Source organism: Euphorbia lathyris, chromosome 1 (genome assembly GCF_963576675.1).
Source record: "Euphorbia lathyris chromosome 1, ddEupLath1.1, whole genome shotgun sequence".
NCBI lineage: Eukaryota > Viridiplantae > Streptophyta > Magnoliopsida > Malpighiales > Euphorbiaceae > Euphorbia > Euphorbia lathyris.
In genome coordinates, this window is record NC_088910.1 from 48919883 (window position 1) to 48933715 (window position 13833).

Genomic DNA, 13833 nt, shown 5'->3' on the forward strand with positions numbered 1-13833 from the left:
AGGGTCCTTGGTCAGCTTCTGGATAACGAGGTCAGGGACAGTTGGTTTTTGAACAGGAAGGTCAAAGACAGACTTCTGACTTGCCTTAACTAATCTTCTTCTGCGAGGAGGAGTGTCAGCTTGGATAGACTCTCCTGAGTGAGAGGGAGAAGTTTCTTCTTGATCAGCATTAAGCTGGTCAGCTTGTTCTTGTTCTTGATCAACATTGGGTTGGTCAGGTTCTTGTTCATCTCCAGCAGCCAACACAGTATTGGTTGGCTCAGCTTCAACCTCACTAGTTGTCTCCTCGGAGTCAGTATCATCACTGTGTTCTTCTCCTTGTTCATTATCTTCTTCATCATCGTCATCTAACTCTTCCTCAACTTGTGCAATGAACTGATCATCCAAATGCACATCATCTTCTTGATGTTCAGCTTCAGTTCCTTGACACTGTGTGTAGTGAGAATCACCAGGAACAACGATGCCAGTAGGGATAGCATCAATAGGGGTCAGCTCTGAAGACTTATTCTTCTTCAGGGGATGCTCTTCTGTTTCAGGCTCATCTTGTCTGCTTCTCTTTTCAGCTGACTTAGGTCTTTTCTGACCTTGATGAGCAGTTGACTTCTGCTTCTTAGTCATAGGCTCAGCCTTCTTCGAAGGACTCCCAACAGCTTTCCTCTTGCGGGCAGCTGGAGCCTTTGTCCTTTTGCTTTGCTTTGGAGCTGTTTCCTCAGCTTGTTGTTCAGCAGCAGCTTTTCCTTTCTTTACTGGCTGATTGAACTTTAAAGCCCTTAGAGAAGCAGCGGTTATCTCAGATCCTCTAGCCTTAGTTTCCTCAGATAGATCAATTTGATGATCTAAGAGGATTCTGGTGATGAGTGAGCCCAGCCTGAGAGTTCCAGTGCTCCTTTGGAAACCAGCAATCAAGAATACTGGCATGTTGATCGGCTTGTATGTCAGCATATGCCATATGAAGCATTGCTCAAAATTCGTTGCTGAGGTGGTGCAGTTGATCTTGGGATAAATGTAGTAGGTCAGCAGATAGTGAGCCATCTTTTGGTGCTGACCCATTGAGGTGCTTGAGATTTCTCCAGAGTGGCCAGCGGGCTTACAGAAGGTGGTATTGTACCCAGTTCCTACATGATCCCCAGACCGTCTCAGTTTTGTTCCCTCATTCTTTAACTTCAGCAAGTTAGCAAGGTAGGTAGGGTTTATAAAAATGGTCTTTTCCTTTACCACAGTTACCAGATAGTCCTGGTTATCATCAGTAACTCGGAGATTGTGGTAGAACTCCCTTACTAGGTCAGGGTAGGTGTGATCTCTAATGGAGAACAGCTCGGTCCAGCCATTCTTCGATATCCATTCGCAGAAGGGTTGCTCGGATGTTATGAAGGCCTCAGAAAACCATCGTGAGAAGTCTATTTTCCATTCCCTAACGTCTTCGAATACCTTGGTATAGGTTCTAGCATTGGTCGGCTTTCCCTTAGAGGAGGTAGCTTGGCCAGCTTTGCTTTTGCTCGGCGTAGTGACCTTGGTGGTTTCAGGCAAAGCAGTTTGCCTGGAGGGTTCATCGGAACTGGTCTTAGGGTGACCGGCACCAGAGATGTTAACGGAAACTCTAGTCATAGTTTCAGAACAAGATTGGGAAGCTTTGAGAGTTTTTAGAGAGAGAATGCTTTGCCAGAGAATTCGGTAAATGTAAAGAGATAACAATGGGGATTTGCCCATTATTTATAGCGGTGAAAAGTGGATCTTATCGAATCCATGTGTCAGTTTTGCCTTGGGATTGTGAACCGACAATAATCCTGGATTTTATGACACATTCGGCGCATACGTCATCCTAGGTGGCTATTCGCGTGCTCTAGCATTAATTACAACGGATCTTATACTCGGCGTTTAGAATACTAAGCGTTTTAAATTCTGAGTGGTCAGTTTTATACATACGGATGATTTCTCAGTTTGAGATAACTACTCGGTACCAAAGTTTGCTCAGTATGTGATATTCATTCATCTAGCTTTAAACACTCAGCATGCATTTATTTACTCAGCAAACAATAGATCATTCAGCATGTTAATTCACTCAGCATGAGTCCATATTAAGAGCTGGAATTTACTGAAGAGGATTAAACATACCAATGGCTTCTCTCAGTATGCTGAACTGTTCACGAGCCAGTGGCTTTGTGAAGATATCCGCAAGCTGCTCATCCGTTGGGACATAGGTCAGCTTTATCTCGCCCTTGAGTACATGGTCTCTAATGAAGTGATGTCTTATGCTGACATGCTTCATTCTGCTGTGTTGAATTGGGTTTTTTGATAGATCAATTGCACTTTTGTTGTCGCATTTGACCTCAATTGTCTTTGTTTGAACACCATAGTCTTCAAGCTGTTGCTTAATCCATAGGACTTGAGCAACACAGTGACCAGCAGCAATGTACTCAGCTTCAGTGGTAGACAAGGCTACTGATGCCTGCTTCTTGCTGAACTAGGATACAAGACAGCTTCCTAAGAAATGACATCCTCCAGAGGTGCTTTTCCGTTCTAGCTTGTCTCGACCATAGTCAGCGTCAGTGTATCCAACGAGTGTAAAGCCATGAGTGTTGGGATACCATAAACCTGCATTCACTGAGCTTTGCAAATATCTAAGGATTCTTTTTACAGCTATGTAATGAGATTCCTTAGGGTTAGATTGATATCTAGCACAGTAGCATACTGAGAACTGAATGTCCGGTCTACTTGTTGTTAAGTAAAGTAGAGAGCCTATCATACCTCGATACAATTTGCTGTCTACCGACTTACCATTCTCGTCAGCGCAGAGGACAGTGTCAGTGCCCATAGGAGTGGATATTGGCTTGCAATTTTCAAGATCATATTTCTTCAATATATCCTTGGCATATTTAGCTGGACTGATGAAGATGCCATTTTTCCCTTGTTTGATTTGAAGTCCAAGGAAGAAGTTGAGCTCTCCCATCATCGACATTTCAAACTCAGTCTGCATTTGCTTGCTAAATTCCTTGCACATTGACTCATTAGTAGCACCGAAAATAATATCATCAACGTATATTTGAGCCAACAGGGTATCTTTACCCTTTCTCTTAATGAATAAGGTTGTATCAGCTTTGCCCCTGACATAGTTTCTAGTCAGCAGGAAATTGGTCAGCCTCTCATACCAAGCACGTGGTGCTTGTTTGAGGCCGTACAGAGCCTTTTTGAGTTTATAAACGTGGTTTGGCAATTTAGGATCCTCAAACCCTGGAGGTTGATTAACATAAACTTCCTCGTTTATAACTCCATTAAGGAATGCACTCTTAACATCCATTTGAAACAGTTTAAAGTTCATATAGCTTGCATAAGCGCATAAAATCCTAATAGCCTCTAGCCTTGCCACTGGGGCAAAGGTCTCACCATAGTCAATACCTTCTTGCTGACTGTAGCCCTGAGCTACAAGCCTTGCTTTGTTCCTGACTACATTTCCTTGCTCATCCAGCTTGTTGCGGAAGACCCATCTTGTTCCAATGGTCTTTTGACTCCTTGGATGTGGCACTAGCTCCCATACATCGTTTCTTCTGAATTGGTCAAGTTCCTCTTGCATTGCGCTCATCCAGAATTCATCTTCCTCAGCATCAGCGAAGTTCTTAGGTTCCTGAACTGAGGCGAAGGCTACATTGCTGAGGTACCTCCTGAGTTGGTTTCTTGTCATCAGGGTATTCTCAGCGGCATCAAGAATAGCACTCTCTGAGTGTCCTCTTGGTATCCTTATCTCTTTTGGTAGATTTATGTCTTGTGCTGTCTGTGTTTCAACAATCTCTGCAGGTGAAGACTGGTCAGTGAAAACAATGTTTGGTTCACTTTTACCTTTGATCAGCCCTTGAGGGAATGACTCGGCGGCTGTATCTTGATCAGCGGGTGCTGAGTGTGGATCATCCTCGGTCAGCGGCAGATATCTTCCTGCAGGATTAGTTTCGTCGAACTCAACATGTACTGACTCTTCTAAAACTTGAGTTCGTTTATTGAAAACTCTGTATGCTTTGCTGTTTGTTGAGTAGCCTAAAAAGATAGCTTCATCAGCTTTTGAGTCAAATTTAGCTAGGCTATCTTTGGTGTTTAAAATAAAACATTTACAGCCAAAGGCACGAAAGTGTCCAATGTTGGGCTTTCGTCCTTTCCAAAGCTCGTATGGGGTTTTCTTTAGTATAGGTCTAACAAGAGCCCTATTAAGAATATAGCACGCTGTGTTAACAGCTTCTCCCCAAAAGTGCTTTGGAAGCCTATGCTCACTCAGCATTGTCCTGGCTATTTCAACCAAGGTTCTGTTCTTCCTTTCAACAACCCCATTTTGTTGAGGCGTCCTAGGAGCAGAGAAATTATGGTCAATACCGCTGGCTTCACAGAATTCAACAAACTGTTGGTTTTTTAATTCTCCACCATTATCACTTCGGATGTGAGCCAATTTTAGGTCTTTGTCATTTTCAAGTTTTCTAACCAAATTTGAAAATGTCTCAAAGGTCTCATCCTTGCTACTCAGCAAGATGACCCAAGTGTACCGAGAGAAGTCATCTACAATGACCAAGGAAAATCTTCTTCCACCCAGACTCAGCGGCTGGACTGGACCGAAGAGATCCAAGTGTAGTAATTCTAACGGACGCTTAGTTGAGACAATGTTTTTACTATGAAAAGATTGTTTGGTTTGTTTTCCAGCTTGGCAAGCGTGGCATAATTGATCTTTTTCAAATCTAAGTTCAGGCAGTCCCTCAACCAATTGCTTTCTTGCTAATTTGGCCAGGAGGTCCATGCTTACATGACCAAGTCTCATGTGCCATAGCCAGGAATTTTCTTCCTTTGAAACTAAGCATACAGTTTTTGAAAACTTTTTCTCTAAGTCTAGCATAAAGACATTATCAAACTGAGGGGCAGTTAAAATTAACTCATTTTTTTCCCTCGTATATTTTACATCCAGTAGCATCAAATATAACTTTTCTCCCATTGTCACATAGCTGAGCTACGCTGAGTAAGTTATATTTGAGTCCGCTGACTAGGGAGACTGACTCAATAGTAGGATTACCTCCGATGGTTCCTGACCCTACTATTTTACCCTTTTTGTTGTCTCCAAAACTTACGCTTCCTCCTCGTTTACGCTCAAACGTGATGAACTGAGTTTCATCACCAGTCATGTGCCTCGAGCATGCGCTGTCAATATACCACATCTTTGACTTCTCAGCACACCTCAGGCTTACCTGCAATGTAACTAGTTACTTTTAGGTACCCAATTCTTTTTGGGTCTTTGCTTGTTAGGTTCAACAGGTAAAGCATCATATTTTATTTTATGGCGGCATACTTAGGATTTTTCACTGACTGGTCAGCACCCCAGTGCTGAGCGTGCCAGTACACCTTTGTGGTGTGTCCTTTCTTCCCACAGAAGTCACACTGGACATTCCGCTGGGGATTCTATCTCTGCTGACCAGTACTTCGGTACTGAGCATTCAGAGGAATATTTCTTTTGTTTTGAACCTTTAGTTGGTTCTGGATATTTGTGACGTCCTTTCTCAGTTTCTTTGAATCTGATTGGACTTCAGAGACAGACTTATGTATGATCTCCATGTTATCATGCAAAGTTGAGTTGTCCTGAAGAAGGAATCTGAGGTCACTTAGCTTGACCTCTTCAACCTCGTCACAGTGTCTGCTGAGTGCTCTAATTTTCTTATTACACTTTTTGACAAGTGTATAGAGGTCACTCAAGGCATTACCCATTTCGTTTCTGAGCTGGGGAAGTGATATTACCTCATTTGATTGCTCCTCATCGTCAGATGCAATGGAGGGGTCAGCATGCTCAGAGACGCACGGCTCAGCAAGTTCGTCAGCCATGAAGCATATCTTTGCTGACTCGGTGGCCTCAGCTTCTGTTGATGAAGACTCATCACTGTCGCTCCATATTGCCACCATTGCCTTTTTGTCGTTCTTCTTTTCTTTCCTCAATGTGGGGCAGCTTGACTTGATATGGCCATTTTGATGACATTCAAAGCATGTAATGGGCTTTGAGTTGTCCTTCTTGTATTTGCTGTCGCTGGACTCGGCTTTATACTTATCAAACTTTCTGTAAGGCTTCTTAGAATATTTGTCATTCTTTCTGAGCAGCCTTTTCATCTTCCTTGTGAACATAGCCATCTCTTCATCATCTGTTGAGCTCCCATCAGTGGAGTCAGCTTTCATGACAAGAGACTTCTGCTTCTTGTCTTCAGACTTTTCCTTCACCTCGAAGTTTTTCATTGATATCTCATGGGTCAGCAGCGAGCCGATGAGCTCATCATATTTGTAGGTGGTTAAGTCCTGAGCTTCCTCAACAGCGGTCTTCTTTGCTTGCCAGTCTTTAGGAAGACTCCTGAGAATCTTCTTGACTTGTTCTTCCTTAGTGAAGATCTTCCCAAGTCTCTTGAGCTCATTTATGATGTTTGTAAACCTTGCATTCATGTCAGATATTCCCTCATCATTGTTCATTTCGAACAGCTCGTACAGTCTCATCTGCTGGTTCACCTTGGACTCCTTTACTTTATTGGTTCCTTTGTAGGTGACCTCCAGCTTCTTCCAGATCTCTTGCGCCGACTCACAACCTGAAATTTTATTATATTCTGCAGCATCGAGCGCACAGTGAAGCATGTTTAGCCGAAGCATGATTTTGTAGCTTCTTGAGATCATCCTCTGTCCATTTGGCCTCAGCTTTAACAACTGTTTGGCCAGCCACAACTTCGACAAGTACAAATGGACCTTGGACTATGGATAGCCAGGCACTCATATTTGTAGCCTGAATGAAATTTTTCATCCTATTCTTCCAGAAGGTATAGTTAGACCCGAAGAATAGGGGAGGCCGAGTAATGGACAGCCCCTCAGGTAAGATCTGAGTTGTTTGGTTTCCTGGGAGAAACCGAGTGCTGTTTTCTCCCATAGTGGGGATCAGCTCAAGGTGGTTAAACCTTTTACAGTGAGCTTTTAAGCTCTGATACCACTTGTTGGCCCCTTATAATGTTACAAGTATAGTTCCAATGGGGGGTTAGGAACTATTTAAAAAATTTTGTTAGGGCAGACTTCTTTTTCGTGAGAAAAAGGTTTTAACAGCGGCGCTGAGTGAATAGCAAGATACTGGCTTAGCCAACTGGTGACTAGGTCAGTTTCTTTACTTGAGTCAGGAGATAGCACTTAGAGTCTATTCCTGAGCTCAGATATTCAATGCGCACAACTCAGCTTGACCACTTTACTTGGTCAGTTTTTGTTTAAGCAAGCAATAAATATATAAAGGAGTTTAAGGTTAGAAATATGTTACTCAGCAGATTTATCCAGGTTCGGCCTCCAAGCCTACGTCCTGTCCCCGGAACACGTTCCGAGCTTTCGAATTCTCTACTGAGCTCTTTAACGGTAGAGCATCAAACCTTTTACAATCTTAGAAACTGAGTATAACAAGAGTACCTTCCTCTATACCTCTACTCAATCCTAATCTCTTGCTGAGTACTATAACCGAGTACTCAGCCTCTCCTTTCTAATCTCTAGAAATGATAAGTGTCTGTCCTAAACAACGATTGCTAAGACACCTTAGATGATTGAATAATCACTCTAGACTTTTACACAAAAGATATGAAATTTAGTGTAAGATTGCTTTGCTTTTTCTTGCAGAACTTTGCGTAGAATTTTGGTCAGCGTAATGGCTTGATCAAGTTCTGTGTCGAATGAAGCAACTAAAAGGCTCTATTTATAGAGACGTCTGAGGCATCGGTCATTTCGAATTTCGAAATAACCGTTGGAGGGAAACGGCTTCCTGTCGTTGTCACCCAGTCTTGCTCAGAGCTCTCGGCCAATCAGATTTGAGTATCTTCTGTCCTCGGTCAGCTTTTGGTCAGCTCGGCAGAATGTCTCTCCATTTATGGTAAGGTCAACTAGACAGCATTCTGTGTCTTCTGAACTTTACCCAAAGTGGAAACACTTTATCTGGAAGTTGTTCTTGCTAAGCTGTTGTCTTGTACTTTTTGTCGGATCAACTCAGCAGCTTCGTCCCGAAGTTGTTCCACGAAGGTCTTCTAGATCCTTCTTCCGCTGAGCTGCGTTTTGTACATAACGACAGCGTTTTGACATACGCGGGCCGAGTTGCCTTAAACTGTTTGACTTGGGCTTTGACTTCCGTATTGGGCTTTGGGCCTTTTAATCTTTGTGTCTTATAAACAATTTAACTCAACATTGAACAAACACATTAGTAGAATAAATCAAAGCATTTAAACTTAGTGTGTTTAGAATATTTTTTAATTACACTTAAACAATTTTGTCAAATCAAAATTATGTGGAAAGGTGTTTCAACAGATACAACTATGATACCAAAAAGCAGAAATTTCCTCTGATATAAGAGCTCTATCAATCTGACTCTCAACTCAGGTTGTACCCTATCGTCCATTGCACTAGGTGTAAAAGGAACCTATTGTACTGACGTTGATAAAATTCCCTCTGTCAACAAAGTCACAGAATACTCTAGAAGGACCCGGAGCCAGAGGCCTTCCTATTTTCTCACGAGCCCCTAAAACTGCATTGAAATCCCTAATAATCAACCAATTACCTAGTGAGCCTGCTTGAAGAGCTGATATATTATCAAACATGCTGACATGCCTGTTGGCCCAAATACTTCCATAAACAAAACAAAAATATTGTTGGGAGCTTTGCCACAAGAAGGTGGTTAGAATAAATTAATCTGTGCAGTTAACAATAGAAATAGAAGTAGCTAATGGAATTGAAACAAAAAGCCAAAGTGTATGTCTATCCCAAAGATTAGCAGAAACAAACTTCATTCCCATACTATCCCAAAATGATATCGAATTGAGTCCAAACTAACCATTGGTTCCACAATACACAACATATCCGGTTTATGAACACTACATAGATTGTACAAGTATCTCTAGGTATCGGCATTGAGAATTCCCCTACAGTTCCAATATATCACGTTCATCTAAAACGGACTGGTAGTTGACTGATCCGCTTTGAACAGATTGAACTGGCCTCTGAGCTTGTCTTAGTTTTTCGATTCTTTGAAGAAACTACTGAGTGCCATTCCTCTTCCTCATTTTCGCCTTTCACTGCCTCTGCTTGATCCGCCCATGATTCCTTTATGTGAGAGCAGGAGTCAAGATTTTTCAAATTTTTAGCCCCCGGAGAAGATGGTCTGTCAATCGGTTCCTGTATAAATTCCTCCAAAATTTTGGGATCATCAGGCTTCCCATTTTACGTGTTAATATGAGTTACTAGAGCTGTGTGCTGCTCAGGTTCCTCCGGAGTTGGCTCAGAATGTTTTAGTAAATCCGTAACTATTTTGCCAGTGGCCGCAGTAACAGGTACAGTGCCGCTAGGCTCCTTGCGGGTTGGGGAGTGATTGCATTTGCGCGGTTCCTTCACGGTTTCCTTGGGCTCAGTTGGAGCCGGTTTTTTGTTACAACGGAATCATATGTCATATTAGACATTTTAAATACGAACAACAATAGTTCAATATAATTTTACCAAGCACTAGTAATTAAACAACTAATGACAAACAGTTAACAGCAACAACAAACAGCTTACTACAACCACAAATAACTAACAACAACAACATCTATTAGCTAACAGCTAAACCAAATAGGCCATATCAGTTACTAAAATAAAAGTCATATAACTATGATCATTCTAACACATGTAACTCTAGTTTGTATAACTGATGCAAATAATATTTTAAGCAATTTTAATTATTGAACTTTTTGATTTTGAAGTCATTTAGGTGTTGTTGATTAGGAAAGAGAAATTTAGAGACATATAATATGGAAAATCCCAAAACATTGCTTCATTGTAAATAGGAATAAGGTACCAAAATAGGTCTATAGTTTTTGAGGAAGTATCAATTTAGGCTTCACGTATAAAATAGCACTAATATAGGCTTGACGTTTAAAAATTGTATCAATTTAGGCCTCGATAACGGATTGGACACGTCATTCCTATTACTCTGTTAAGTTTTGATTTCTCCCTCCATGTACAATTGATATAACTTAACTGAGTAATATCAATGACGTGTCTCGTTCCGTTATCGAGACCCAAATTAGTACCCTTTTTTAAACATCAAGTCTATATTAGTGCTATTGTGCACTTGGAGCCTAAATTGATACTTTTCTAAAAACCATAGACCTATTTTGGTACCTTATCCCTTGTAAATAGGATAAGATACCAAATTTTATTGCCATTTGAGTAAAGCTTCAAATGGACCTTGTGGGAAGCTGCTCGTACCAATATGTTGATGCTTCCTTTAAAGTGGTGGGGAACAATCGGCACATGACAATGTTGGTGGATGTCGGGGTTCTAACGATCTTCTAGAATTCTTGATATGCATAGTAAGGTCTCCCAACCTATTGTATCCTTAAGCGACAGGTACTTGAAACCACGAGGCATTGGCTTCTACGAGATGCATCCATAGAGAGGAGAGTTGGTGTCTACAACCTTTGGGATTCGACCATTCCAACATCTATTACAACACATTTTAGCTTTTAGTTAAATTCTTCGCTTATGAGGTTGTATATATCATCCTTCTCCATCGATATTTGTGAGTTTGTATGGATTTTAACGGGGGGGGGGGGGTTATGAAGCGAACGTCGACCTCGAAAAGATCTTGATTGGATAGAGTTTCTCTAGTGTGAATGTTTACCTCAGGTGAATTGTACTTCCTCTGATTATTTCATCCATCTTCTTTCACTTGAAGGTAATAGAGGTGATATGGAGAGATGGTATCGACAATTGCAATGGTTGCACTCTCGTTCCCTAAATCTTTTTCTCAAGCCTACATGTTTGCATATATGAAAGATCTCTTTTTTTAGGGTAGTTTTGGACGATGAGATGTCTAGTAGAGCAGGTTATGGAGCCCTATTATTTAAGTGGGTTATTTATACTTTAATTGCTCAAATTTAAGTATGAACACGATCGATCTCGGCAGCAAGCTCTTGCCTCATCTTATTCATGGTTTTCTAGACCATATCTACGTTGTAAGACTGTCGATGAATCTCCAACTTTATGGATTTAGAGAGCCCAAACAGTCGTTTAGGCGTTGATCTAGGTCGGAGATTATAGTTTGGAAGTTGATAGGATTTCCACTAGCATCTAGAGGTGTTGTAGCTCTTGCGGGAATTTTGGATCTAGGAAAAGGTTCTTTTCGAGGGTTAAAGTAATGGAAGAGCTAGTCTAATTTGTTGATTTTTTTTAACATGGATCACGGATGCGAGGTTTGATCAATGTCCACCACACCAATTCGATAGGGGAGAAATCGGAGAGGAACTCCTGATATGAGATTTGTGATGGTAATCTCCTGCAATAAGATAGGAGAGTCAAAGGAGGTGCTGAGATCCAACGACCTTACTCTGATATCTAAGTTAACAGAGTTTGAGAGGATGGAAATGAAGAATAAGAGAATTCTAGGATTTATTGGTGATGTACATTTGTTGCGCAATTATTTATCGTTGAGGATATTTTCAGTAGTTTATGAATTTATGCGTCCTAATCATTATTCAAGGTACATGTAGGAATAATATAATGTGTGCTAACTGTAAATTGTAGTTGTAACAATTGTACATCGCTATTGCTATTAGCAGGGAATGGTGATCCACATAGTGTAGTATGCTGATTTATTTACTCCACTCATGAGAAAATCCAAATTGAGAGCATATTATATGAAAGAAGCTTCTTGAAACAAGTTTAATTGATGATTTAGTGTTTTTATAGGTGGAGTGGAATCTGATCCCATAAACATAAAAAGTAAAATAGTGAATAGATGTTGTGCTGGTGATGCCATATTCATGATAAGGAATGATATCAAAAGCTTCTTCTATACCCAAGCGTTAAGAATATTATTATTATTTATAGGCCATTAATATTATTCTTTCATTTACTTTGTTTCCAAGAATATTGCCTTTACCCTAATTTCACTTGTTCTTCTAACAAATTATCTCCAAACTCAACTACATGTTTCATCCACAACTATTTACAATTAAAGATATTTTCTAACTAACTAATTAATTAATTTTAATTTTTCTTTTGAAGAATTAATTAATTTTAGTTAGTTACTTTATTTTGGTTTATTAAATATTGATAGTGATGAAGTGATTGGATGTGATTCAAATAGGATAATATGCCATGAACCATTACATCTCTTAAATTTAAGGGCTTGTTTGGTTCAGCTGTTAGCTAGCTAATGGGTGTTGTTGTTGTTATTAGCTATTTACGGTTGCAGTAAGCTGTTTGCTGTTGTCGTCGGCTATTTATTATTAGCGGTTTAATTATTAATGTTTGGTAAAATTTTATTAAAATATTGATGTTAGTATTTTTTTTTTTTTTTGGTAGAAAAGGAAAAGAAAAACGAACAACAACAAACTACCCAGGAATTAGCCTAGGGAAGCTAACCCCAATCTTATCTTCTAAGAGAAGAGGAGAGATGAAATTAGGGGAAACAGGAAGGGTAGTAACGCCTAACGTCCCTTCATGGCCCGCCGTCGCCAAGCGATCAGCAACACGATTCTGCTCTCTAAAAATGTGTCTGAACTCTACGAACTCAAAGGAGGAGCAAAGGCTTTTAATAGCTTTGATGAGGTTGCGACTGTTAAGACCCATAGAATGATTCTCAGAAATCATTTTGATTGCTTCCAAATTATCAGACTCCACAGAGAGCCTCTTAACACCCAACCTTTTAGCAAGATTGATTCCAGTAAGAATAGCCCAGAGCTCCGCAGAAAAGGAAGAACCCAACCCTAAATTCTGGGAGAACCCAGAAAGCCAGGTGCCCCCTGCATCTCTAAGCACACCTCCAGCCGCAATTTTACCGTTACTGAGGCAGGAACCATCAGTATTCAGCTTCACAACCCCCTCTCTTGGCCTGCTCCATCCCACGAGATGGACATCACAACACTGAGAGGCTCTGGCAAGGGACTCTCCTTTGAAACTATCGATAATAGAGAAAAGTTTTTTCGAGAAGAAATCAGTTAAGTTTGTCATAAAAATAGTTTTATCTCCAAAAATCTCCTCGTTTCTCCATTTCCAAACTTGGTGACAGATAATAGCAAAGAAAATGTCACCATGCTCCATGTATGGAAGCAACTTTCCTCTAACACCATCAGAGAACCAGTCGACCTCAGAATGTGCCATGAAGGAAGAGAAAATATGGTGTGGGAGAATTTTCCTCCAAACCTCTTTACTATTAGAGCAATCTCTAAGAGCATGGCACAAAGTCTCAACATGGCCTCTGCATCTACTGCAAGCTCCAGAATCAGCCAAGTGCCTTCTGTGCCTATCCGAATTAGTAAGAAGCCTGTCCTTAACGCCCAGCCACAGGAAACTCCTAATACGGAAAGGAACTTTAAGGGTCCAAATCGACTTCCACATATTTGATGTTAATATTTCAAATGTCAAATATGGACATATTTTAAAAATATTTTGTGGAAATAAGAAAGTTAATTTGTCAATAACAAATAACTACAAACAATTTTTCATGAAAAGCTCCAAAACGCTGCAGTTTCCAGAGAAAATGCTAAACGTTGCGGCTATATAAATCTAACCAAACGCGATATTTTCTGCGGTTTGGAATGAAACGCTAAACGCTTCTCCGAAAAGCTAAAACAAACACCCACTAAATCTAAACATTACGACTTCTATCTAAATATTACCGCTCCTAAACTTTGCACATTGCTAACTTTATGGGTTTTTTTACTGTTGAACAAAATGATCACTCCAATAACAGGTAACCCTCCATTCTAAAGATGATAAAAATGATATTCCAAGCAACTTTAAATCTTGAATTTTTAGTTTTGAAGTTATTTGAATTTTGTTTGGTTA